Source organism: Helianthus annuus, chromosome 9 (genome assembly GCF_002127325.2).
Source record: "Helianthus annuus cultivar XRQ/B chromosome 9, HanXRQr2.0-SUNRISE, whole genome shotgun sequence".
Taxonomy (NCBI): Eukaryota; Viridiplantae; Streptophyta; class Magnoliopsida; order Asterales; family Asteraceae; genus Helianthus; species Helianthus annuus.
Window position 1 is genome coordinate 124,740,338 of NC_035441.2, and position 11,813 is coordinate 124,752,150.

The following is an 11,813-nucleotide window of genomic DNA, read 5'->3' on the forward strand; positions in this document are numbered from 1 at the left end:
TATTACTTTTATATGTTAATGTTAAGTTAATTAATCATTTGTCTAAATAATTATTTCAATTTGACTTTCTTATTTTCAAACTTGTGATCACATGTCGGTTCAATGGTATTCTCAAATAGTATAATATTTTTATTTTAATTATTATTTATATAGATATAAATAATAGTTATCTATAATTAGGTAGAAGAGATTAAATTAAATAATATTTGATTAGAGATTATCTATAACTAATTAGAAAATATTAAACTAAATGATAATTATCCATAGAGTAGATTCCTAATATAATGACAAGTGTCCCAAACATGGTTTCTTTTATTATATAGTATAGATAGATGTGTGTGTTATTATAACATTATTTTTTTTAACTTTTTTAATGTAAAATAAATTTTGAACTAAAATGACAAGTTGAAAAGTTTATAACTAGGGTTTTTAAACGGAGTTAGACATTGTGATCAAAATGGCAAAAAAATGGAAAACTCAGAGACCAGTGGAGAAAAAAACTATTTCGACTAAAATGTTAATTTAAGACAAATCTCAAGGACTAAAATGACAATTTCCTCTAACAATATCTTCTTTAGCAAATCGCATCAAATCAATAGGCACTGAAACTTGAATTTGATTATCTTTGCAAACAATCATGGCATCAGCCACTTTTGCGTCATAACACCAAAATGGCAATTTACTCATACGAATAAGAAAACTACAAAAACAAGTAGCGCAATACAAAGTGTCGCCTCCGTTGCATCGCGTGAACACCCTACTAGTAACATGAATATATGTGATGAAGCCTTTATACTTTTATAATTTTCCCTAATGTTAAATCAGATGGATGAGTTGTACAATAAAAATAACTGTACGGGGTTGGTGATTCGACGAGAATTCAGATTTCATACGACGTATAAATTACTAAATATCATAAAGTGTTTGATTGATTATGTATGCTAATAGTCCAATAAAAATCACACAAAATATTATTCTACACGACGGAATGTCCAACTAATTAAAATATTCTAACACGTAGATTGCCATATCATTTATCATTATCTATATATCTATATAACTATATAATACATCTCCTATGGACATAAAAGTAATTTAACACCCATTTTTTAAGATGACAGATTAAAAGTCTCAAATAAAACCTATATTTTTTTCATTTTTCTTCCCATTTTATCCTCTCTCCTTACATCCCCTTTCTTTCAATTAGGCTTTATTGATACCAGCATCGATTCAATTTTCATTTTAAATGCAATTGAAGATGTGGTGTTCAGGGACCGTCGGACTTCCCTTTCAATATTGCACTCCTGCATTCAATTTCGTTTTACGTTTTCGATTTCACCCTATATAGCCCCCCCGCAACCCTTTACGCAAACAAGGTATGACAGATTCTTCAGTTTGTTATATTCAGCTTTCGTGGGGTTCCGGTTAGTCGTACAGTCGTCGGAACACTGGTAACCTTGGTGATCTCTGCATCCCATCACAGGTAACCTTAAATTCATTCATTTTATGTATGTGTTTGGTTGTGCAGTGAATTTTTGTCATCTATTGTTGGAATTACATGATGCTAAGAGTCTTTTTGGTTGTTATTTTGACAATATATAGGGTATAGTTATAAGTAGTTATTGATATTTCGGAGGGAACTAAAATATAAGTCAATAAGATTCGGTTTTTCTTGCAGGAAGTGGATCCATGTCATGAATTGACTGATGATGACATTCGAACCGCCATAAAGGATGCATCAGGTCCTAGATTCGGTTTGAAGTTCTTATTAGAAGGCAAATTGCTAATTTATTAAATCCAAGTGTTCAATGTGCAAGATTTGCAAGATTAACATACTTCATAAATATGTTGATTTCAGTTTTTTTTAATCTCAGATGAGTCATAGTTTTATGCTTAATGAGCTACAAAGGTTTCCTGTCCTTCGAAAGCAAATAGTTTTTTGCTAATAGTTTTCTGCTATTAGGGTAAGGTTTATGCCTTTAGGGTTTTGCGGCCGTCAATGGTGTTCTACGGCGGTGAACAAGCAACGGCGGATTGGACCTTCGGTAGAGAGACCGATGATTGTTACCAACCACTACGGCCAGAGAAACCTTAGGCTTGTTATGACAAGAAATACCAGGTATGGGTTTGTTTTTTTTTATTGAGTCTCATTATAAAAGACGGCGGATTAGGGATATGGTTCTAATTGTACAGGTATGTTGCTACTGGATTTAAGGATTTTGTATAAATTATATAATATAACAGGTTTTTAATGATATTTTTAGGGAAATTTGATGATGACCGTGAAGAACTGTTGTCAGCTGCAAATTATGCTCGTAATGCTAGCTGTAAGACAATTACATCCTTTTTTTTAATTTAGGTGCAAATTTGTAGTGCAATTTAGTTTAATTCTTTTAAAATTCTGTAGATCTAGCATGTTCAAGCGCTTTTTGGGAAAAACTTGAACCTATTTTAGCACTCATTATAGAGGAATCCGTTAATGAATTTGGTTAATGAATTTGAAGAAGGAAAAATTACCGAAAATATACCGCTTCAAGATACTTTTGGTGATTCAGCTTATGATACATTTCACAATGATGATTTCAGTGAGCCTAGAAAGAAGGATAGGAGGGAAGTTGAAATAGAGCTTCATGTTGATCTGGTAACCACATCGTTTTGCTTAACTAAAGCATATAAAAATAAAACATATTTTCATGGATTCGTAGGTTCCGTGTCAATCTGATAAGTGGTAACACTGATTCGCTAGCAAGCTTCTTATATATACTTCTTTAAGGGCTTATCTGATACGCACTGTGGGTTATCTTTCATTCTTTGTTCGATAGTACGTACCAACATGACCTCATATTCTATAGCTCAGATGTGGGCCGTATGCAGGTATCATTTTTATATGCATTTGTTTTCTTGGTGCTTAAAGTTTCACTTATTCTTTTTTTCTGTACCCAACTTCCATCTCCTTGAGCCAAACCGTAGCCTACCGAAACTGATTGGTTTTAATACAGAATGTAGGCTTTCTACAAGACCAACTGCTATAGAATCTAAAGGTCTAACGTTAGTATCAGAAGTTGTGATAAAAAAGGGTAGGTTCTTTCTTTTCAAGAAAATCTTGAAATTGGTTTCTATTTTGAAATTAATTCTGATCAAATTCAATAAAGTTGATTATGCTGGGGTCATTTATTTACAGACGAATAATGTAAAACGAGACCCAAAACATATTATTATCTCATGTTTTCAGCCTGGTATAACCTTGCTTATAAAGAAGCTTCAACATAAATACACGGTTAGTAATTTATATTTTCGTTAGAGGTGGTCTGGGTTAGTTGTATAATGAACCGAGATAGGTTCGGATCGAAACGGGTCAGTCCAAGTGGGGTTGAGCTGCAAACAACTTATTTGAAGTATTTTTCTGTTTTATTGTAGATTCTTTGGGATAGGTTTAAAATGGGCCAAAATGGATTGGGTTGACTAACGTGTCGAACCTTCTCTCTTGTGTCGCTTCCCTTGTTGGGTAATGGGTCAACACGGATTATGGTTGTCTTTGTTTCGTACCAGCTGGAATGGGCCAAGTTGACCCTCAAAACACTTTTTCACCCTTAAAGATAATATGTTATGAAACTTATTATTACCATTTTATATATGAAATATGCTTAAAGTCACTGGTTGTCGTAACTTTCTTTTCATTATCCAGGTTTTTTTTTTGTGTCTCTCGTTTTGATGAAGATCTTAGGAAGCCTAATCGAAGGCAAACAATTAGAAAACAAAAGAGAAAATTTATAAGATGGGAAGAAGAAACATGGAAATAAAACAAGCATTACCTGATGGTAAAAATTAAATTTAAGCAAGAAATATCTTCAAAGACAAGAGGAGTTACTTTGTTGTTTCTATATGCAAGCATTTACTGAAGTGATTTTTTAAATTTAGGATTCACATCGTCATGTGTTCTTTAGGTCAGGTCAAAGCTAATTACATGGTTGCACCATTTGCACAAGATTTAGATGAAAAAAATGAAGATACAAGCTCGCACTCTTTCAGGACAATATTAGTTGTTTAGACCAAAATTTGCCGATCCGATCCTACTGGAAGCTCACTGGAGCGTCTTGATGGCTGCAAGGCGGTATGGCTGTCTTTCAAATCCTTCTGCCCTAAAACTTTTCAAACTTTTATATTAGCACATAATGCATAGGATATGATTAGACTACTAAATGGGTCAAAAGAGTGCCCTCTGTTTTTTTTATCATCAATATGTTTCGCTATTATGATGCTACCTCCATTTTATGTTCATTTACATATTGATATATCTATTACATCGAAAAGTAAACAATATGAGCAAGTTAGTGCTTCAGGTGCAGAAGAAGATATAATACATCATGTGCCATTGAAAATGCAGCATTCACTTTTATAAAAGTGTTAGAAACATAAAATTACTTATTTGTCTTATCTTGTCATTATATTTTACAAAGAAGGTACTGAAGTTAATATGAATACACAAGACAATCTCTTGTCGTTAACGAGGGTTATTTAAGACAATTAACTGAGTCAAATATTAGTTTCACTTGGTCAACTCGGTAACCCAAGTGAGTTATGCAAAGCTTTCGTCAAACTCCCACTATCCTTTTAACCTTCACCCTCGCGACTTGGTGATATATTCATGCCCGGTATTATCGACTCCGCCGCAACGCGCGGGTTTCCCACTAGTATTGTTATATTAAAATCAAATATCCAGCTAATTAAAAGCTTATTAAAAATTGACATATAATGTTATTATATTTAATTAAATAATAGAGTTAAATTCAGTTTTGCTCCCTGAGGTTTGACGAAAACATCAATTTTTCTCCAAAAGATTAAAAACATCATTTTACCTCTAATAGTTTTCTTAATTGTTTCAATTTTATCCACACCTCTAACCTTAACCATTTTTCTCAATAAGTTTAACAATATGCATCTCACTTGATGGGTGTATTATGAAAATACGTAGAACGGAGATCATCTCCAAAACCCTTTCTAAAATCGAAGATAAATACATTTAAAAGCAAACCCTCCCTGAACCACCATCGCACCACCATTAAATCTGACTCATTATCGATCTCCACTACTTTGAAAGCAAACAAGGTCATGTCTGGCCATCCGATTCACTACCCCGTTTGATTGAGAAGACCAGGTACCAATCAAGCAACCCATGCACACATACAATTGTTCTAATTATATATATCTATGGAACCCATTAAGTCTAACCACCTGCCAAATCCATCTCCACCGTTAGATCTTGCTGAAACTAAATCCAGGCCATTTAAACTCCATTTTTTTAACTGCTATCTTGACAGTTATGAGCAGTTTTTTAGTTGGGAGTTACCTCCGCAAATTTCGTCCCCATATTCTCCACATATGGCTCCTACAAAACTGGATTGTGGGTTGACGGTTACTCTCATCTTAGTTCATGTTATTTAAATAACCGCTCCCATGGCGGTTTAGGGGAGTTTCTCACTGGTGGTTTTGCGCCTCATTATTCTGCCCATGACCTCCACTTCTATGGTGGTTATATCCTTATTTTATGGACCCATTATTTCCACCTCGATATCAAATTTGACCTTCTCATCCTAAATTATAGGAAGGATGTACCCCACCCACGTTCTATCCTAAATTGTAGGTAACCTTCATATGGTTACCTCTTAAATTAGTCTATTTAAACCTATAGCATGTAGTATGTAGTGTCTGTAGAACACATTTTACCCATGTCTTCTCATTCAAGTTCTCGCAACTTATACGTCTATACCATTGTAAGTCACATTGTCTGTAAAATTTTTTATCAAGTTAATTGCTCTACAATAGGCAACCTGTCGTGCATTTCTAATTATGATTATACTATGTTAACATTTTCAGATATGCAGCAGAACAAGTGCATGCCCCTGCCACCTTCCAATGTATGCTATATTTGTAGTCATCATTTTAAAAAGTTTGTTGTTTTACTTTTACATTACTGAAACTTCTAATTTGGTACATTGGTAACAAGGTTTCTTTTATGTAACATGGAAGGTCGGAGAGCAATCAACAAGCATATTAAATATTTATACAGTTAATTTTAGTTAATAAATCTTTAAATTCTATCCAAGACTAACCTGTAAGTCTAACATAAATCGTGCATTAAATAAGAATTGCAAACTTAATAAGTTCTGCTATTATAGAGTTTATAAAATGTTTTTATTTTGAATAAAGGATTTAACTTTTGTATACTATTATTGCTATATGTTTTATTTTTTAATTTTTTTAATACAAAAACTATTTATGGCAGTTACATGAAATGGTTTAGGGACCACGAAGCAAAAAACATTAGACATCTTGAAGATAAAGGAAAGAAAATTTGAGAAAATGAAGGGTTTTGTAACTCGTGGAAATGAAATGGTTTTCTTGGATACAACGATCAGTGATAAGTATCTTTCTGTATATGGGATCGTTCTTAATTTACAAGTTTTACATTCTGCATATATGTAAATGTAACAATATTGAATACATAAAATGAATGAAATGCTTAGTTTTAAGGATATATTTGAAAAAAAATAAGGTAATTTTGTAAAATATTATCTTCATATTTAGATAATTAACGTGTTTTTTCCTCATTTGCAGGCGGCGGTTGATAATAAGCATGAAGGAGATTTTCGCATCTCTGGATATGTGAGGTGAACATTATAGGATGCCAAAGGTTCGAATCCATCAAGCGTCGGCCATGTGAGCAACCAACAACATAGAACATGGTGCCATTTAGTGTAGAGAATGACAAATATTGTTTTCGTTTGCAGTGCAGAGAAAGATAGTTGTGGCATTGTGAAGTTAAATAACCCGGCCAACGGACACGAGGTGAATACTGATGATGCCAAAATTTCAACCACATCGGCTGATGAACGCGTCACAGCTGAATCTCATGAGAGACTAAGTCCTATGAGATTACTTCGGAACCCAAAACGATATACATCATAGAGAACTTTGTGTTTCATTACCTTTAACACATTATAGTTGTTATTTAGCATACATGATTGTTAATTGACATTATCAGGTCAGCCTATTTATGTTCTTATGTTTTAGTATGTCAATGGCTAATTTAAAGAACTAGAATTGCTAACTTCACTTTGTTATATTTTTAGGTATGATATATATCTACATATGAACACTTTTGATTAGAAATCTTACACATTTACTTTGGTTTTAAACAACTAATGTTTTGTTTAGAATACAAACAATAAAATACATATATCATTATACCATTAACATACTCGTCCACCGTTGAACTCACTAAAATAATCGCTCTTGTGGCGGTTGGGGGAAGTTCTTGACGGTTTTGGTAGCTCCACCTTTTGCTGACCATGATCTCCACAACTCTTGCCCATGATCCCCACAATTCTAGCATCCTACAAACTTGGGGATAATGGGGTTTTCAGTTGAAGATTCCTTCTATATATTGTACATGCCTACGCCTTAAACAATCAATCATCGTATTCGAGCATTGTAGAACAACTTTGAAGCAGTGAACATCGATTAATAACTTCGTGGATGAGGAGTATAATATTTTTATCATGGTAAGGTAATCTTATTTCGATTCATATAGTTAAGGTCACCATTCTGTTTCAACTTCGTTTAACAATATCATTTTGTTATTGGTTTTATAAAAATCAAATGCTACTCATGTAGGCCGACTACCAATTCAATCAAGCAGTATATGCATGCAACCTATGGTGATGTGTCACATCTTAATCCGCTAAATCAATAAATTCTTTCTTTGAGAGATGCGTCCAAATACATACAACCAACCGGTAGCAGACTGTGAAGCCCAAGCTAAGAGGATGAAAAAGTTTTTTAGACTAAAACAAACGTTTTATATTATGTTAACATCCTTTAAACGAAGTATTTGTTTTTAGTTATATATCTACATAAATTGCAGACACAAAGTGGAAGCGTGGAGATTGTCTCGTATGGGCCTCATGTTAGCCCTTACGTTTCTCACATGCATGGAAAATTTAGCGAAGAGGTAAAAAGTTTTTATTTAAATTAAAAGTAGTTTTCTCAATAAGTAATCATTTAAAAAATGGCAGTATGAAATTAAGTAAAAGTGTGCATATACTAATACAAGTAAAACTTATTTTCATATTATATCTATATATGTATAATATATATGTTGGGGTAGTTTAATTAACATACCCACAATTATATTAACAGTTAATCAATTAATATTTAACTAATAAATTTAAAGAAAATTTTATGCAAATGGACATGTTTGGGATTACTAACATGTATACTCACCATAATTGTTGACTAATTATGCACTTTTAGATGCAAATTGTGTAGCTAAAGAACTTAGTTATACACAACATAATGTGATTTTGGAAAAAAATTATTTTAAGCACATTTAAAAAGTCTAAAAAGCAAACCGACAAACATTTAAAAGTTTTAAAAAAACTTGAGAAAAAAATATAACCCTTAATTAGACAACCAAGATTAACTAAAAATTGAGAAAAAAAATATAATCCTTAACTAGACAACCGGGATCAACTCTCTTATAAAACTGTAAACATAAATACATAGATCTTACCCGCAGCCCAAAGAAAATATAGCATTTCCATCTTGAGTACAGTTACCAGAATCACCAAACAGGTTGTAAACATTTAATTTTCATTTGCCTTTGATAACTTAGAGAATGATGCTTTTGTTTGTAACGTTGATTAATTTTTTGTGTGTTTAGTATATGTTACCTTTGTTTCTCATGTTGTTTTGTACAGTTCTTTGTGTTTATAGGTTCATTCAGGTTATTAAGAGTAACAACCAAGTTCAGTGAGCCAATCACATATGAATAAACTCACCAAGTAGTAGATTTCCACGTTAGCTAATATTGCACTTTGTCACACCTTTAAGATATATTTTAAACGCCTTCTTTCTCATTGTTTGCTTTGTTTGAACAGTTGGATGAGCTTGCATTAAATGAATTGCAATTGCTTTTTAAGAAATAGTGCAACTAAATGTACAAAAAGAGTAGATTTGGTGAGGTTTCATCCCTTTTTAAAATCTTAATAATTTGTATAACAGGAAACTAAGCACCGTAAGTACTTGCTAATTGCATATAAACATATTAAAATGGAGTCCATTAACGACAACAATAAATTTTGGTTATATTTTATTTTAAACAGGTCAATTCGGGTTGCGTTTTATTTCAAACGGATCAATTCGGGTTGTGTTTTATTTCAAACAGGTGTTATAAAAAAAATAGTTAAAAAAGGAACGGGTTGAGAGTCATATGCATACTTATGTCATTAAGACATTAAAATACCCGTCCACCGGACGGGCATTAAACTAGTTATTCTAATATTCATGGCTTCTGTAGATTAGTTGACTTGACTCATCATCCCGATGGTTAAACTTTAAAACATAGGCGAATATGATTTTAAAGAAGATAAACATACGTAGGCATTATAATAATATAAGCAAGCTTTGTTCATTGTTTTCTATTATGCTAGTTCATATAAATGTGAACAACCGTTAAATTCAGCACTTGGAAATTTGAATCAAATCTGGAATTTTGTCAATTTATCTTTTGTTATGAGTTAAACAATTCATCTTTGTTCTACGTATTTTCACACTATACCCATATATGACAAAAATATGGGTTAAACTTAATGAGAAAATAGACGGTGTTAAAGGTGTGAATAAAGTTGAAACATCTAAGGAAACTTTTGGAGGTAAAGCGATGTTTTAGATCTTTTAGAGGAAAACTAATGTTTTTGTCAAACCTCATGAAGCAAAATTGAATTTAACTCTAAATAATATTTAAAACTACTTAATAACTAATTTAGTCCTATTAGACGTGAACCCACGAAACGAGTGTGGATATTCCGTGATTTTCCTTTTAGGATATCTAATTATTTATTTATTTATTTGAGATATGGTAAAGTACTAACAAAGTACAAAAAAGGTCCTTATACTTGAGCTATCTTACAAAAAGGTCCTTATACCTTGAGCTATCTTACATTTGCTGTGTATCTTTTGTTGTCCGGCTGGCTTTAAAAAAAATAAAAATAATAAGTGCTACATGATCAAAGGGACCTTCAATAATGTTTGCGTTGTTACTTTACACTGTTTCGTATAAAAATTATATAATCTTCCTATACTAATAAACAAAAATCTTTTTAGACACGTGTCACTCTTTGGTGCTTTCTCACCTTATTTTCCTATCTTCCTATACTAATAAACAAAAATCTTTTTTGAACACGTGTCTCACCTTATTTTCCTATTTATCTCTCATATTAAATAATAATAATTAAAAAAAAAATACTAGATAAGAATAAATATTTAGATAACGATAAACGTTTGTTTTTATTATGAGCATATTAATTAATAATAATAATAATAATAATAATTTAAACAGAAAGTTAGATAAGAGTATAAACGTTTATTTTTATTATGATCATAGTGAATAATAATAATAATAATAATAATAATAATAATAATAATAATAATAATAATAATAATAATAATTTTAAACAAAAAAATTAATTAAGAATAAATGTTTGTTTTTCTATAAATAATTATAAACAAAAATTTAGATAAGTATAAACGTTTGTTTTTATTATGAGAAGATATATAAACTTTGGAGTTTGGTGATTGAAATTATGGTAAATTAGGAATCAAATGTTCCCGTTTGATATATACTTACTAATTGTATTATTGTTTTTTTTTTCATTAGAATTAAATTATTATTCTAGGTCGGGCATATGCTTCTATCAAATTGTAAGTGTTTTTAGACGTGTCGCTATAATAGTAGGCATATGCTTCTAAATTGTAAAATTTTAACTCATCTTTTTTCGATATAAAGAACATCACTATAATTGTAAACTTTAAACCCATCATTTGTCGCACATTGCATCAACATGTATAAAGAACACCATTTTTAAATATAACAATTCTATACTTCATTCAAAGAGAATTTATTTCTCGATTTTACGATATAATTCATAAAAATGATGAAATATATAAAAACGTGGGGATTGATCTCCACCTTTTTGTACCGTAAACTCCCTTGAATACAAATTTAAGACGGGTGTTTTACGAATGAAATAAACAAATAAGCACGAAGGTGCATAAAACTAAATAAAATAATTGTATATCGTAATTTGAATGTATCATAAAAATGAGATTCAACCCCATGTAAATATGTAATACATGTGTTTTTAACCTAATAATAAATAAAAAAGCGAAGTAAAATGTTATAATAAGTAAATTGTACATCAAAGTTCATTTTTAAAAGACAATTCTTGACGACTGTATATATTAACATATGACATTATATTTTATACAACACGTGTAGGCCTGTAAACGAATCGAACGTTCATGAACTGCTCATGAACTTATTCGGCGGGAAGTTCGTTTATGTTCGTTTATTTAATAAATGAACGAACACGAACATAAAAGTTTGTTCGTTTAATTAAATGAACGAACATAAACACACCTTGTGTTCGTTCATTTATGTTCATGAACATTCGTTCATTTATGTTCGTAAACGTTCGCTTATTTACGAACACGAACATGCCTGTGTTCGTGTTCATGTTCGGTTAAAGTTAAATGAACGAACACGAATATGCCTGTGTTCGTGTTCGTTTGGTTCGTTTACAAGCCTAAACACATGCAATATACGAGTTTTTTTAAAGATATATCTTTTTTATTATTTATTACTAGGGAGAAAGCCCGTGCGATGCACGGCATGCATAATAGCTATTGTTTGTTCGTGGTAAGACGTCTGACACGGCCGGTGCATAACATGTAAGACAATACGCCTACAAAGG

The 11,813-nt window shown here is 31.5% G+C and overlaps 1 long non-coding RNA gene across 10 annotated transcripts; it reads left to right on the plus strand.

Annotated features, from left to right (window-relative positions):
• The first annotated feature begins 1,180 nt into the window (after window positions 1-1,180).
• LOC110878505 lies at window positions 1,181-7,015 on the plus strand. Of its 10 annotated transcripts, XR_004867121.1 has the most exons (8): window positions 1,181-1,483; window positions 1,679-1,742; window positions 1,875-2,327; window positions 2,408-3,077; window positions 3,182-4,111; window positions 5,875-5,915; window positions 6,616-6,717; window positions 6,789-7,015. It is a non-coding gene; the product is annotated as an uncharacterized LOC110878505 (long non-coding RNA). The 10 variants fall into 10 exon arrangements; XR_004867124.1 differs by lacking the exons at window positions 5,875-5,915; window positions 6,616-6,717; window positions 6,789-7,015 and having other exon boundaries at window positions 1,875-2,119; window positions 2,265-2,327; window positions 2,408-2,874; window positions 3,000-3,077; window positions 3,182-4,315; XR_004867122.1 differs by lacking the exons at window positions 5,875-5,915; window positions 6,616-6,717; window positions 6,789-7,015 and having other exon boundaries at window positions 3,182-3,818; window positions 3,945-4,315.
• The last annotated feature ends 4,798 nt before the right edge of the window (window positions 7,016-11,813 follow it).